This window comes from Chroicocephalus ridibundus, chromosome Z, assembly GCF_963924245.1.
Source record: "Chroicocephalus ridibundus chromosome Z, bChrRid1.1, whole genome shotgun sequence".
NCBI classification, from domain to species: domain Eukaryota; kingdom Metazoa; phylum Chordata; class Aves; order Charadriiformes; family Laridae; genus Chroicocephalus; species Chroicocephalus ridibundus.
The window spans coordinates 72,841,420-72,858,252 of NC_086316.1; the positions used below are offsets into that span (position 1 = coordinate 72,841,420).

The 16,833-nt window shown below is 40.1% G+C and overlaps 1 protein-coding gene across 6 annotated transcripts in view; it reads right to left on the bottom strand.

The window, feature by feature from the left end:
• The window catches only part of NIPBL (NIPBL cohesin loading factor), a 162,383-nt gene extending 151,123 nt beyond the window's left edge, over positions 1 to 11,260 (bottom strand). For 4 of the 6 annotated variants that reach the window (XM_063321565.1, XM_063321567.1, XM_063321561.1 and 1 more), the window contains exon 1: positions 1,501 to 2,548. The gene's annotated coding sequence lies outside the window, so the exon portion shown is untranslated. Of the gene's footprint in view, positions 1 to 1,500; positions 2,549 to 3,086; positions 3,268 to 11,143 lie in introns of those variants that run through there. The other 2 variants (XM_063321562.1, XM_063321563.1) reach the window with 2 other exon arrangements.
• Between the last annotated feature and the right edge of the window lie 5,573 nt (positions 11,261 to 16,833).

Sequence of the window (16,833 nt, forward strand, 5' to 3'; positions counted from 1 at the left end):
GGCACTCAGAGGCATGATAGCACAGTTTTATTTTAAGACTCTAATCACAATACACCAGAAAGTTACTCTATTAGATATATTAACCACTTATTATTACAACAGATCTGCCTGAACAACTAAAAAACCTGCTGAAAAATAAACAAATTATGTAACATTTGTATTTATTTGCCATTTACAAACTTCCCTTCTATATGAAAGATGAAACTTTGTATCTTACAATTTCCCTCAATTACGTAACTTCTGTAGGAGTATTTTTATTAGTTCACAGGGTGTCTGTTTTAAATCCATCTCAATTTTTAGTAACACTCTCAACTCTACTACATGTAACTCCAAGTTACTCTACTACATGTAACTTTACTATAAATTACCTACCATTTATTGATAAAGGCCTGACACTTAATCAACAATCATTTACAAAACACATCTGACCTGTTAAAATGACACCTAATTACATATTCAAACATCACGGACACAAACAGCCAATAACAACCTCAGGATCTCAAAGTGATATGGCCTGACAAGAAAGGATGACACTTTTTAAGCATTCCTGACTTTTCACTTAATTAAATTTACGTTTGATTCTCAAGTACTTTGGGCAAGATCTCATCTTCACCGTGGTCCCTTAAATGTCATAAACACAGCACTTTACACACGATCCCTCTCCCGTTTTCTGTTTGTTAGAAGCATAAAATAGTATTTCTTCTGAATTTAGTACATATTCCTGTAAGGTATACAAGACATAGACACAGAGATTGTGTGGAGTACCTGATACAATATGCTTGCCTATCTGTATTTCCTGGGTCTGCAGGTGTCCGTGTTGTGTCAATCATCCCACAAGCACTAGTTTTATGCTATAAATATACTAAGTGATTAACACACTAATCAATCGCTATATTACTTAGAGATTTATCCTCTGCACATTATAAATCCATGCGAATTCCAACTTTTGAATGTTCAGAACTCGGTTAGGAGAAGGTAATAGCGAAGAGAGCTGGTATTTTTGTTCGTGGGTATTTACATTGTCTCTCTTCCCTTATTCCTCCACTTACTCCTTCCCCACTTCAGAGGGCTGTCTGTGCTGGGACCTTCCTTCCTTCCCCTGGTGAAGTTGTAAATATGGCAAAGGATCAGCGCACATTTGCGGCTAATTGTATTGTTTCCTCCTCCTCCTGCTCCTCTCCGGGTTGAGGCCTGTCACCGAGAAGCCGCTTCGCCTTTCTAATCCCCGAGCTGGAGTAAAGGCGCTGGCCGGCGGGCCTGCGCTCTCCGGCGGGCCTGGGCCTCCCGGCAGCCCCGGAGGAACCACTCTCCTCCCCCAAACCCGAGCGAGCAGGAAGGGGGGCCGCAAAATAAACACCTCCAGTTGCCACTTACTCCCCTCTACCCCGGATAACAGCTAATCCCCTCTCCTCCCGGCAGTGCTGGGCCGCCTGGGCTAGGAGGCCCGGCCCGCTGCTGGAGAGGGCAGGGAGGGAAGGGGAGACAAGGAGGGGGGATTACCTGAGCAAATCGGCGTCTGAATCCAACGAGAATCCGAGCGAGGGGGAGAGAAATCCGCCCCCCTCCCTCCTCAGAGGAGCCGCCGCCGCCGCCGCTGGGCCGCCGCCGCCGCCGCGGAGCAGGAGGAGGAGGAGGAGGGGAGATAATATAACAACAATAATCCGGGCCGGGAGGGGGGCTGGCTCCTCTTCCGTCTCCTCCTCAGTGCAGCGAACATGTAGAGCCGGGGGGTGAGCGGCCGAGACAAATCCCTTCCCCCTGAGCCTGCTTCACAACATCAACACGGCCCGGGCCGGGCCGGGCCGCGCCGAACCGGTTCCGAGGCACACTCCGAGCCGCGGGGGAGCAGGGGGGTGGCCGGGGGGAAGCGGGGGGGTCAGCGCTGCCAAGGGGCCGCCGCCGCTGCCTCGGTGTGTGCGAGTGCAGGAGGGCGGGGGAGGGGGGCAGCCTGGGCACGGTGAGTCGGTACCGAGCGGGGGGGTAAGGGGAAGAGGAGGAGGGGGAAGGATCCTGTGTGTGTCTCTCTCGCTCCCTCTCAGAACAAAATGCCGACCGGAAGTGCAGCTGCAGGAATGACTCCCTCCACCGGCGCCAAACACCAACAGCCTCCCCCTTCCCTCTGCCGCTGCCTCCTCCTCGCCCGCTCGCTCCCTCGCTCAACCAGCGCCGCTTCCGCCGCCGCCGCCACTGCGCCGCTCCCCGCCCTGCGCCGCCGCAGCTGGAGCGGCTCCCTCCGCCTCGCCTCGCCTGGCCTGGCCTCGCCTGCCGGCGGGCACAGCTCAGCTCCGCTGCCTGGCCGGCTCTCCCCTTCCCCACCCCTTCGGCAGCCGCCGCAGTTTCTCAGTTTCTCTTTCCTTTTTTTTTTTTTTTTTTTTTTTTTTTTTCCCTTCTTCTTCCCCCCGGTTTCTGGTTTGCGGAACGAGACCGGAGTTGACGCTCAGGCCTGCGCTGGGAGGAAGGCAGCCAGAGATTTGTGAAGAAGTGGCCATTGAAAAAAAACAAACAACCAAACAAACCCAAAACAAACCAAAAACCCACGCGTTTTGGGTTTTATTTTTGTCTTCCCTAAGGATGGTGGGGAGGATCGCAAAGTGCCGCCGGGCAGGAGGCAGATCTAACAAGGCGCCCTAAAACGAAGCCAGAAAGGCGGCAGAACTCCCCCGCCGGGGCGGGGGGAAGCACTGGCTGGAGCCCCCGTCACCGCTCACGCCTGTCTCGGGGCTGTAACGGGGCCGTGTCGCAGGAACGGAAACACCCGACGCGGAAAGCGCTGCCGGGGCGAGGGACTTCCAGGTGCAGACACCGAACCGGAGTGGCTTTGTAAAAACAGCGGGTTTGGACAAGCACGGGGGAAAATGCCGGTGTTCAGGTGAAGGGTTCTTTGCTGGAGGCTGATGCACCCCACCGCCACCAGATTTACTGGAAATACTTTAACTGTGGGTTGTGAAGGAGTGTTTGGATAAAGAGAATGTCCTAGTCTGAAAGCTTGTCTGGTGTTCTTCTGTACAGGTAAAACTGTGAATAATCATAGCACAAGGATAACAGTGAAGAAGCATTTCTATCCGATACAGTCTTTTTGTACTCACTTATGTCGTTCTGCTCCTCAGTACTTGGACAAAAATCCCTTGATTTCTAGAGGAAGCCTTGCTTGTCTGTCGACTTCAGGATTCAGCCATACAGTTTGGACCTCGCTGTAAATGCCCTGTGACATACAAACACACCCCTTCAGCTCTGGATGGATATTACTTGCACAAAGGGATAATATCTTACACCAATGCATTTGAATCTTTACAGGTCTTAGGATTTCCTGAATCACGCTCTGTCTTTAATACAGATTTAAAATGCCTCTCTCAAGCTTAAACAGCTCTTAAACTCATAATGTTGGATGAATCGACGTTCATTTTACACCTGTGTTTTTTTGTTTGAAAGTACAGAAATGAAGATGGCACTGGAGAATACGGTAATTCAGTACTGCAAATACTGTATCTAATGGATACATGCTCATGTAAGTTAAATGGAAAGAGAGTAAACCGGGCTCTGAAAAAAGTGTATTACATACCTTTGTTCCAAGTTAATATAAAAGGTCCCAATCCTATAATTGTTAATACATTTACAACTTCAAGTTATCCATTTGAAATAAAGGGAAATAACTGCTGTAGTTACAGTGCAACTCTGTAACTCAAGGGGGAAAATATTTATCTTTTCTTGGTAATAAACTGAAGTTTAATGGACTACTTATTTGGAGTTCACATACCCATATGTATGTGGACATATATGCCTATGAATTCACAGGAAAACGTGATTCTAAAATAACAAAGTTCACCCTGGAGTACTACCTCAGTCATCTTCTAAGTGACTGTTACCAATGCAAGTTGATGGAGTCTTTCTGTGATATTAGCAATTTAATTCTGTAACAAATGTTTTTTTCTTAATTGGTGACTTAGTGTCTAAATAGAATGTAAATACTGAAATTTTCTTTTTCAAATGACAGGTATGGTTTAGCCAATACAAACATCATGGTAAGACACACCACCTGTTTGACTACTGTTTCAGTCAGAATTTTCCAGTGAGAATGTCACTGGACCATTTTATGCTTTTAAAATCCCATTCAACTAAAAATATTTGTAGAAATGGCTATTTTGCCCGAGTACTGTGATGTTATTACCTGCACAAGAAAATAACTAATTTAATTAATTAGGATGTGTGTTGTAACACACATGAGCAGATCAGGATTATTTTTTTTCCGTAAGGGAAATATTTTTAATTCCATTAGATATTACTGTAATCCACTTTTAAAAATGAAAGATCATATTATTCAATTGCATTCAGACAAGTAGTTCCTTGTATTCCTGTTGTCTTCAAAGGTCCACTCACAGCAATTTATTGCAGAAAGAGGCTCACTACGTTCCTAAAAAATATTTCAGTATGATGCATGGGGTTCACATCATTATGCCTGAAATGGCCAGAAAAAGGGATAAACCAGATGTTTCAGAATATTACCTGAAAACACATGAAGATACTTTAAACCTTATTTCTGTTCGAGGCGCCTTAGTCATGGGGTGGAGGTACTCCTCATCTGTATGGGAGGAGCTATGCCGTCATACAGCCATGACTGTGGTACACTCCACAGGGCAGACGGCACTGAACAAAGCTGGTGGCAGTGCCGAAGAGGGCAAAGCTCTCTGAATTCCCCTGATAAATCCACACCTCTGTAGTCGTGAAAACGAACTGCAAGTTTCAGGGTAAAGCTTTAGAACCTAATCCTACTCCCTTTGATGTCAAGAGAGAATGCATCTTTTGCCCTAAACAAATGACTGGGCTCCCATAAGTCTAAGCTATTTGCACACTTGGTTATTCTAAGACTCGTTTCTTCTTCTTCAAAGAGTATTTTAATGCAACTTTAAAAGGCAGGAATTAAAGATCTTCATGCAGACAGTACTGTTTTTAGAATTTATTATTCAAGCAATTTTCACAAAATATATGGTAAGTTGTCAGTACCTCTCTTGCTGTTGTTTGTTTACAACTGCATACTGAGATAAGCTTTCTCGGTGGAAAAACAAGCATGTGTTTGTACACTGTTGAAAATAGTGAAGAGACCTCTTTGCCCTCTTCGTTCTGATGTTAACTTCCCTGACAGCTACATGTTGTTATTCAGCTTCATAAATTATGGACAGCATGTAATATTACAGTGAAAATACACCTGGCACTAATGTTTTCTTAGAGGTCGCTAGTTGTCATTTGGGTTTTTTTCTGCAGAAAGAAGGGAAAATGTATAGTGCTTTTCCATTTTTGTCTCTTAATGGGATGGTACAACATACAGGCACCTGTCATTTTAAATTGTCTAATGGGATGCACAAACATTATTATATTTTACCTTTTAGTAATTTATAGGGAGTGTGTATTTCTGGGCAGATTTTTAAAATAAATGTGATGTGTCAGTAAAATAAAAAATAACATTATTATTGTATATTTTTTACATTTTTCAATAACTGAGAAGAACTTTCCTATAAAATTTTGGGAGCTTATTATCTGAATGTAATATAGTAATGCGATCATTAACTATCATCCTAAATTTAAGTATTCAAATTATTTACAATCTAGTGTTAAGAATGGGACTACAACAGCGAGTAGGAACAATGTAATGATGAATGCTGTATAACAAGTAATATAAAGTTATGTTCTTTGCATTGACTTTCATTCACAGGAGCAAATAATAGCATGACGTAATTAATTCACTGGGGAATATTCATTGTGAGAAGTAAGCAACCTAAATACCAGTTAAGGCCTTCAACAGTACAGGTAAAATAAAAAGCCAAGGAAGCCTGCAGATTGAGGAGTAAAATATTTGTATAGTTACTTGCTCTAGGCTTCCAACTTCATGGTGACTACTGATTATTATTTTTTTTGGTAATATTTTTTTCCTTCTTTTAATTATTTACCATAATCTAACAACAATAATTTAATATGAATTAAATAATAATTTTTCATTTTTTCCAAGTGACAAACTTGCACTATCTCTACCACGTTAAAAATGTGCTTCTGTTTGTATGAAGACACAATATTAATTCTATGGCAGATACATCTTTTAAAATGTATATTTGTAAAAATCAGTTCTCTATGGAGGAAAAATGATGGAAGACAAAGCTATAGTACTTTAATTTGAATGTTACAGTCAGTTCTTGTTATGCAAAGCACTAGGGATTCTGAATAAAGTTAAAAGATAATGTAAAACATGTCATTTAGACTATAAAACATATATAATAATAAAATACATTATGTAACAGAAAAAGAGGTCAGTGATAGATTACTCTACTGGACAAGCAGACTGTACCAGTAGTGTTACATTAGGGTCATAACAACAGACCTAATAACAGTTGGTTTTGTAGCAAAGATAAATGATCGGTTACACATTGTCATTGAAAGAAATCTGAAATCTGGCTAAAGATGCTTTTTAGGCTCTTTTCTGTGCATTCACCATTGGTGAACTTCAAAAAGGAAGCAGGTACCATTCCTGCTATAACTTCCTTAACTTCCCACAAATTCTTTTTCTTCATTTCTTTTCTCTTTTTTTTTTTTAAATTTCAGCCTTATATAACTCTATCCTTTCAAATATCTTGTTTTGGCTAGGCACCAGGAAAACAACTTACTGTCACGTTTTATAACAGAGATGCAGAATTACATGTCAGTTACACCAGAAATCCTGTGCAATTTCATGTAAGAGCTGTGAGGCTCACTATGGATTACTTTGAGAGATAAATATGAAAACACTTGGGCAACTTTTTATTGTTTTTTTTCACTTTTTAAGGTGTAAAGGTAAATCAATACAGCTTCATGGGCCAGCAAGTCAATGTGGACATTCATCTTCTGGCACAGGACAGAAGTTAAAAATTGGCCGTGAAGACTGTTGTATTCAGCGCAAGCTGAAAGCCATACTTTATGGATTAAATAAATCTGAGCACATCATATCATGCTTAAAATGCCCTGCCACTCTGGTTTTAATGAAAATGCCAGTAAAAAGAAGATTTAAGACAGAGATATGATTATCTAAATCATGTATGTAAAAAAAGCTTCTTGGGCTTCAGCTTTTAAAAACAGCTTCTTTGAAAGAAAGCGCAACTCTTCCATTTTTCAGATACTGAAGTGTTAAATATCTCAGCCAAAAGATTCAATGGCTACATATGAACTAACAGATTAAACATGCCTGGGACTGTTCTCTGGCATTGAGGCTGGTAGCCACACAATGTTTTATACCTACATTATTAAACCCTTTTATTCTTCAAAACAGGATAGTCACATGGATCTGCTGGCCATTGGGAATGGTTCCTGACTCACACTAACTCCCAAACTGCGCCCAGGAATTGTTTGGGAAAGTGCTAGCTGGCATGCTTTTAGCCTGTGCCAAGGTCTGTTCAAACACTGTAATACACAACTTTCAGACAAATGATTTCCAATGTCCGTGAATGTTTTGTGGTGGTTTCATTTACATTGCATTTTATAGACACACCTAAAGCAGTGTCCTTGAGTGATTAGCCAAAAGGAAGGTAAGAGGGAACCGTGCTCCCCCACCTAGAGATAAATCACATTCACATTTCCAATTAACTCTTTATTGAAGCAATTAATCGCCTAATTTTTTATCCAAAAACCCAACAAGAGGAAGTTGATTGAAATTTGGCTGTCAAGTTAGCTATTTGTTCATGTGAAGGTATTTTAGAAAGTCCTATACAGTGGCTAAAACAGCCTTCTAACCTGCAGCAGTTGTCCCTTTTTCTTTTAGACATCCTGTGGCCCTTATGAAAGGATGTTACAGTGAGAACAGGAACTGAAAACACACATTGTGCAATAAAATGAAATAAACATAAGTGACTTCTACACTCCTTTAAATTATGTCTGTTGACATCAATTTGTAATGAAAATAACTTCTAAAGTGTAATTTATTGATTTCAAGATAAGAATGGAAAAGAAGTAAGGATAAATAAAACATCATTGGGTATTTTATGAATGCTGAGTATTCCTCTTACAACTTTTTGTCAAAAAAAAAAAAAAAGATTATTCCATTTTGTAACTGGATACGTGTTGGCAGTTTGCTTCTCAGTGTGGCCATAGGGACAAACATCAGTCCATCTACTCTGTCAGCACTTCAGAAGATGTGTGGGTGCTCCATTAGTGAGCCAGAAAGCAGTATTAATTTGTCACAGATTTCATTTCTCACAGACTTGCAATGCCATGCATTCTGAAGCACAAAGCCTTTTTTTGTTTATTTTAAACTTTTGATGGGGACAATAAGTAAGTGATCAAGAGAATTGAACTGTTGACCTGGAGAAGCTGCCAAGACTTTTACAAGACAATTAAATACAAATAAATGTCTCTACCTAGTTAGTGCAACTTTGTTACAATAGGGAAAAAAAAGAAAAAGCTATACTGAAAGAACCATACCTTTTAAGAATGGTGATCATGGAATTCTCAAATAGCCATAACTTAAAAATCAAGTCAAAATGATCTTTTTATGAAAATGTCCTTTTTTGTACTATAATGTATTTAAGTCTTAGTTTTTTATGTTGAAATTTCTGTATTTGTCCTCCCACTGTTTCAAAATATCTACACGACTTCCCCCTTCCCTACACGATTTCCTAAATATAATTCATCTTTGAAGACAAGAACAGCACAGAAAATCTTATACCTAGTTTGGAGAAATAACAGGTTAAGCATGATCAGTTTTCTTAAAGTTTATAGGTAAGTGGAAATTATTTACAAATCTTGACTATGAAAGAACACTAGTGTGCACAGCATTGTTAGTTTATGTTAATTTATAGTTTTGAGTTACTATTGAACATTTTGTAGACCTGCTAACTTTGTCCATTGTATTCCCAGTAAAGACTGCAACCCAGTGCAAGTACTCATAGCAAAGATGATATAGTGACTCTCCTGAAGAGACTGCAGTATGTATACCTGTTCTTTTGCTGGTATGTTTTCCACGCAGGGTTCAATTCATTAACGTGGCCTGTTATCCATAATACTGCTCTTAGATAAAACATACTACAGCTAGTTTCATAGAAAGTGCTCTTTAAAATTCCTATAAGAAGTATTTAAACTTTCTGGAAAATGAACAGCCTCTCCAAGAACATGGGTACATGTCACCATCCAAAACAAATACACATGTGGGTGGCACATGTTTGGTTGGATATTCAAGGATAAGCATGTATGAGAAAAAAGATGTAAAATGCCATAGAAACAGATGCAGAGAAGACACAGAAACCCATACACAGGCCTGAGCAATCACTGGGAATGTAGCTGTAAGAAAAATGGAGCAAGAGAGATTCGAGGTTAGTATCAACCAAAAAGGACTTGAAACTTTGAGTGAAATTTTCCCCTGGTTTCAGAGGAAAAAATATACACACAGTCTTTGTCAATAAGAGTGCATCAAAATGTCCAATGCCATCATACATTTTTTTGGATGGAGATAATGCACTAGTCATTCAAGTCAAAGCAGGTAAGAATACATTTCCAATTTTCAAGACAGTTGGCTTCTAAATAGATCCATAAATTAGAATAACTTGGCAGCATTCAAAATATGAATTTTCCAGACAGGAAAATATATACACGTGTGATAAAGTGTTTTTTATACTTTCATTCACTAGATTTTTTCCTGAAGTTACTCATTACTTTAATATCTTCCATGATTCCATTGCTGTTTGCCCTCATTTCCAGACTTAAGTCAGTCTTGTGTTTACTCCAGACTACACTGGTGAACACTCTCAACTGGCCAAAATGCTTGCTTCGCCTGCATTTTCCTGGGCAATGTTTATCTTTTCTCTGCCATTAGACTGCATTTTCCCTAATATTTTGCATTGTTTCCTTCTTACTTGCTGCCAAAAGATAGGGGCTACATATAAAAGCCCTTACTTTCCTTCTTTTCCTACTCTTCTTTATTAGCAAAAATTATCCAAAATATGAAGCTCTACCCACTTCTCTTAAATAACCACTGGCTTAAAAGACAACCTCTCTATAATCAATGATCTTACTGGTTTTATTTTTTCTGGTAATTGTGTTTAAAGACCAGTCAAATGCTCATACAGGCAAAAGAACAATCTACTATGTCTTTGAGTAGATGGTGAATATAAAACTTGCTTTGGTGGGTATGCCATTTTAATACTGCAGCAAAGGTACTTCTGTTTGAATAATGTTTGGGTAAAAAAGTCAGTTAAACAAGGGATAATCTCTTGGTAAAGAGGTAATTGTAAAACTCATGCTATAAAATTTATATAGTAAGCATAAAAAGTACTTACATGAAAATACTGTTTCACAAATATTTAGGTATGAGCAGACTTGAAAATACGATCTATTTTCAATTTTTTCACATCTAGTTCTAGGAACTTCAGACTGTAGAGTGCACGTTTCATTTCTTTTTTAATTTAAAATACAAATGTTGTGCTGTGTTTATGATTGTCTTTGAATACTTTCGCATATTGCTTATACTATGAAAACTTGGACACTACCGCATAATCTTTAGAAGTACAGAAGTAGACTCTCCAGCCTAGGGGCATCTTAAATAGAGATGTACAGGCTACGTATTTTGATGTTACCCTCATCTGAGTTTTCCTTTAGAATGCAGTTTCATGAAAAATTGGTCATCTAATAAGTGCTAACAGAAGTATGGATGTTTGTTTTGGTTTTTAAAAACTAGATTCATAAAGGTAAATGCAGCTTTTCTAGTCCATTTGAATTTTGAATGGGAAGCATCAGATTTTATTTTACAGTCAGTCATGATTCCCTTATTTTCAAAACCTCTTATTAACACCAGCTAGAACTTGAAAAGTGAGATAAATGCTTAGTATTCCTATATTGTTGATAATTAACTCGAAAATATTAAATGGCCTATGGAGGAAGGAGTGTCACATATGTATTTTATAGCCTGTCTGTGAGGCTTTGTTTCATTACTATGAACATTGTGTTACACAGCATTCTGATGACCTTCATAGTGTTATGAAGTTAGTATAGAACTGTGTGACTGTTGAGCATTCAAGATCTATTACACTGATTATCCTTAGCAGTTACTTACACCTTTTTTCTCCTTCTCACTCCTCTAATAATCTTCCCTCCCAACAATAAAAACAAATGTGTATATTTAAATGAAGATTTTTCTTACCAGGCCTCTACCAGCTTTCCCCTCTTCTAAATGCAGTTCAGAGATGTCTATATGAGATTTCTTTATGGCTGGTGTTCTTCACATGTAATAGATAGTTCCCCAAAATTTCATTCAAAATGCTATACACTGATGCCAAAATGCCTGAAATAGAAAATTTCACATATAATTTCAGGGAAGTTATCAAGCTGTAATAATCTGGCTATAGGAATACAACTATATGTTTAGGAAGCTGTAGAATAACAGCTAATTATTGCCCTTAGGAATATGTTTTCATCAGCAGATATTTAAAGAACAAGTTCTTAGAACTATACATGTGCCAAGCAAAAAGTTATTGATCTAACAGATTTCCTCCAGCACACACACTTCCCTTTGACTGCAAAAACATACTGCATCTTTTTTCTTAATTAAATATAATTTTTGGTCATGTGTTAATGTGGAGCTCAAGAAAGCATCTGAATTGCTAGATTAGTGCACTGGAGTCTTTATTTATCCACAAAACCAAAAAGCCCAGAAACAATGATTAAAAGAAGCTTCCTGGTGCTGTTTCACTGTGTGCCCCAGAGAGACCACCATTACGGTTATAATGTAGTTCAATCTCTTGTATCTTCCTGGAGTATGTCAACTCTCCATATATAGCACGTTAACACAGTACTACAGCTCATACTACGCAGCTGGTACTTAGGAGTAATTGGGCAGACACGAAATGTTATTATTAATCATATAGGAAAAAAAATACGTTAAGAAAATTGTCTTCCCAAAGACAATAACCCCCTCGTTCACCTCCTTTTATGCTCCTCATGTGTTTATTCTGTGTGGTTTTGGTTTGCTGTTAAATTTCAGAGTTTCTCAGCGGAAGTGGGCTTGGCATTTTATAGTTGCCTGGGAAGCACTACACATGCTTATGATTCTACAGAAATATTTTTAGAATGACGGAAAGCTCTCATGTTTATCACTAATAGCTGCTCTTAAACCAGCTACTTCACGAACATTTTAAAAGCCCTCAGTTTCCCCCTGCCTGGGCGCAGATCAAAGAACCCAGTTCCTCACTTTCTTGTGAATGGCTTATTAGGGGCGTCTCAGTCAAAGATGCCACAGCGTAATCTGTTAATAGCTAGAAGTATTTTTTTGTATACACTGACGTTTTAAACCTATCCCGAAGAACACAACCAAACTATCTGAGACACTGCAAACCACCGGTGCACCCAGGTGTCAGAAGCCCTCAGTGCCCCAGCGCGTCCCCTGTGGCGGGTCTCAGCCGCTCAGCCCCCCGTTCTCAAAACACTTTGTATGAAATCTACTTGCGTTCATGTTCAGGACTCCCGTTAGCCAAGCCTCTTTACTACACCTCTTCTATTGAACACCTTTTGTCTCAGATTACACTTATTTGCGCTAAAGAAAGCCACCGGACTACCGACGGAGAGGCACCCCGGGCCGCCCCGCGGTGGCCGCTTCCCGCGCCTTTGTCGCTCCGAGCCCCTTTTCCCACCACCGCTCCCTTGCCCTCCCTTTCTTCTCTCCTCCCAGCCCCGTTCAGGAAAACGAGGCCTGTTATGCCACTGAGAAGGAAAGCTCTAGCGGCGCTGGAAGGAGAAATCAAAGTGCATCGAAAGGCTCCTAAAGCGCCCAGCCAGCCCCAAACACGCTACCGGGGTGCCGCCTCGCCTCCTCCCTCCAACCGGGCTGCGTGGAACTTGCCCACGCAGGAGAAAGGAGAGAGGTGTCCTCAAGATTTCACCTCAGATTCACCTTTCTTAATCCATAGATCTGCTCCTCGCGCTTTATAATAGCTGGGTATAGGTCTCCTTTTGAAATTTTGTCATTAATTTTATACTGAATAATTAACAATGTGGAGGCAGATTCCCCCCCCCCCCCCCCCGCGCGGGTAATGGAACAGTCCGCTGGGTTCCTCGGTGCCGACGCTCAACTTTTAACTCCTTTTCTGCCAAATCACAACGTTCCCTGGTAGAAGTTTATTTTTTTCAGAGACTTGGATCCTGCCTCAAGCTCTGCCACACTTAAACATCACACACAGGTCAGGGTTGTAAGAACTGTCTCATACAGAAAGTGAGAAATGGGGGAAATGGCTACTGACTCACTATGGACTTGAACACCACCAGGTGAAATCATCAGGTGAAGTCATCACACGTGTTTTCTTCTTATTAAGTGTTGTGGAAGTATGTGACAAGGCTTAAATATTGATTGGGTAAACTGCTATTTTCTTTCTTTTTCAAGTTTTCCAATGGAGGACTTTGCAGGGCCTGCATGGCGCCTACCTGCCGCCCCAGGTCGGCGTTCCCCTCAGTCAGTGGAGGGCAGCTGCTCCTCTCAGGTGAGCTAAGTCACCTTTCAGAGACAATTTTTCCCCCCCCCCTCTCTTGAGCAATAACTGGAGACATAGAGGTGTCCTGACCTGAGACCTGAAGTCCTAACCTGCATTTCTCAATTTAAGCAATTAAGTGTTTATGGTCAGATGGTAGGGACTTCGATATAGTCTTTCCGCATTGCAATTGCTGGAGAAATAAAGAAAAATGTAATAAATGTAAGGAGTCATTTAGATAACATTACTTCAACCTTTTCTCCGTTTCTCTATTCCTGCTTCTCCTCAATTTCAAGTGGCAATTCAGTCCCTCAAAAAGCTTCAGTTATCCTAAATAAAAGCGTGTACAAAACCTATGGATTTATTCTCAGTTCTTAGTGTCTTCAGTCTCTTGGCTGTATTGAACCCTAGAAAGCCCATTTCCCTTCCTCGGATTGTTTCCTGGGTTCACAGCACTGGATCTCTTTGGAGATTTTCCTGACCTTAATGGCTGCAATTAAATGTTTTTCTTTCAGTATTTTCCATCTCTGACATCCTTTCCAGATCAGGGTTCCTTCATTTGAGCACTCTTTTTCTTTTCATTCTCTTTTATTCTCTAATTCCCACAGGATAATGTTCTGAATCATACTGAATTGTACAGTAAGAGGCGTTTACATTTTTTATGAAGAAAGGGAGGAATATACCTTAAATGCTGAAGAAAATTATTACTTTTACTCCAAGTTATTAAAGTTATTAGGCGTGTGTTTGTAGCAAAGAACATGTGGAAAGAGTTCTGGTAGAAGAACTTCTGCAAGAAGTTCATGTCCCCTGTGCTAGTGCAGGAGGGCTTTTTCTAGAAGCCTCCTAAATTATATGTATGGATGTATGAATTGCAGCTCCTAGATGGCTCAAGGCCAAGTGAGGTGAATTACTTGTGCTGATGTCTGACAATTCATGAATATTGGTATCATATTTTCTATAATAAACTAGGCATTAGAATATTTAAATTTATTACAGCTGTATAACTTCTTGTCTGAAAAATGTTTTGCACATTTGGCTTGTATTTCGTTAGGCCTAGTTTTCTAATCTAGAAAGCACACATGGTGTACAACTGCAACCACAACCCTTAAAAGTAAAAAGAGAAGGAAGCCATTTCGCAAAATAACAATAATAAATAGCAAGATTTTGCTTAATACAATGCATATGAGAAATGTCTGCTTTTGCTTAGAGAACTTTGGCAAGTTTTAAAAAAAAAAGGGTAAACTAGGGTACCGTATTCACTCAATGAATGTTGTGTGCTTCTCTTCAGTCCAATGTAAAGCTTTCCTTTTCATACAAGGAAGTTTTGGGAACACTGGGAACTTTTCAAGTGGTAGTTGATTCTGTTGACCTCTTGATCCCCTCTCCAGAAAGGACCTCTTTACTCTCACTCTCCAGCCTCACAGGTGGCTATGATCCTTTGGGGTTTTTTGGTTGTTTGTTTGGTTTTTTTTGTTAAAATCCACAGCTTGTTTTTCTTCCTTCAGAAATAAACGAGGAGATCATATAAAAACTTTATTTCTACTCTAGGTCCAGTCTTTCAGAACATCCATAAACCTTTCTTTGTAGAAGGCACCTTGGCTGCCTTTTAGTTGATATTGAAGGTTGCCCATACCAATGCTTTTTTGCAGTACTTTAAACTGAATGCCCCTCATGGCATCTGTCAGCTTCTGTTTAGTTCTCATGTCAAAAAATTCAGTGCTAGGTTTATATTTACAAAAAACGTATTTAGGTGTGGAAATACATAGCTAGGTCATAAAAAGAACCTGGTCCAATGGGAGGTGTCCCTGCCCATGGCAGTGCGGTTGGAACTAGATGGTCTTTAAGGTCCCTTCCAACTCTAACCATTCTATGATTCTATGAAGAACTCCCAACTCTATATTGACATGTGAAGAGAGAAATAACACCCTTTAATAGCTGAAATCTAGTTTGGGAGCATGTACACTAAAATACCCCAGCCCTAGTAAAATTTTCTGAATAATCATCATGTCCCTCGGATGGCCCTGAAAATATCAATATAGCTTTTAAATTTTAGCACTATTGGATATAAAATTTGTCCTGGAAACCAATTTTTCCTTTACCATTTCATTAAGAGTTATTGCAAAAAGGGAAAGAAGTGTTAGAACTCTTCCTCTAGTCTTTGAATTTTTACCCTACAGAACAGGTTTTTCCATTAGTATCGTCTTCTCATCCTTGTTTCAGGGGTTGAACAAATTATGCCCAGTTGTTCTATTTCCCTAAAATAATCACGCCAGTTTTGTGGCCCGTTCATTTACAAGGAACCCATTATTTTTAGTGAATGTTTGCTCCAAATAAGTTAGAGAGCAGTTTCTAATTTTTAACCTCCAACATCTATGGCATTAAAAAATGCGCTGATTGTTTTGGTCTGAAATGGTAAAAGGTTAAAAAAGTTGATGCACCTAGAGCTGTCAGGCTGGGTTTTTCTGAACATTTGTGATCTAAAGTTCAGTTTAGTCTCCTGTCTCAGAGTTAATTGATCCCAGGACACTAAGATTCAGATAAAGCGGATAATGTGAAATCTGTCAGTCAGGGCATTCAGTCGAGAGCCTGCTTTCGTACTGACGAGGTTCAGACGCGTCATGGGCACGTCTGTGGAAAGTGATGGAAAGTGAGCTCATTGCAGAAGCCTCAAGGGAGGGTAAGGTCGGGACCGCCGCCGGCCAAGGCCCCGTATGGCCGCCTCGCACCTCCTATCTCTTTCCCACTAGATGGTGATAGAGGAACGGCTTTGGCTTCCCTTGTTGGCAGGCCAGCGGGTTCCTCTCCCGCGAGCTGACAAAAAGCAATACGTTCTCACTCGTGCGTTGCCTCTTAGACGCAAGAGGACAATTAGAAGTAGTTTCAAACTAACTTCCTTCCTGGTTTGTAGAAAGCACGGTCTGTGATAAGATTATAAAGAAGGATGAATCTTATCAAGAGAAAGGAGGTATTTGAGTCTGAATAATTAATGTGTAAATATGTATGGTGATAATACTAATGTGCAAAACTTATTAGGACACTTTGAAGGAAGATATATTTTAGAAATTTGACATTCTAAGTGGCATCAGCCATAATCTTTTGCCTAACTCAAAAAGAATGCCTTAATTCAGCACACAGCAATCTATCAATCCATATGGCATGAATGATTCTGTGGAAGCCCTTAAATTATATTGGACAGAGCAGTATGCGGAACTGCTTTTCCTGTAAGGACTTGGCTATGTAATGACAGCAGCCGAAGTTGAAGCTATGAGTATATTTAGAAAGACGGGTACTTGTATTAACAATATATGATAGAAACTTTAAGCAATTGCATGTTACAGAGCTGTGGGAAGGTAATGGTACATATGGAAAGTAA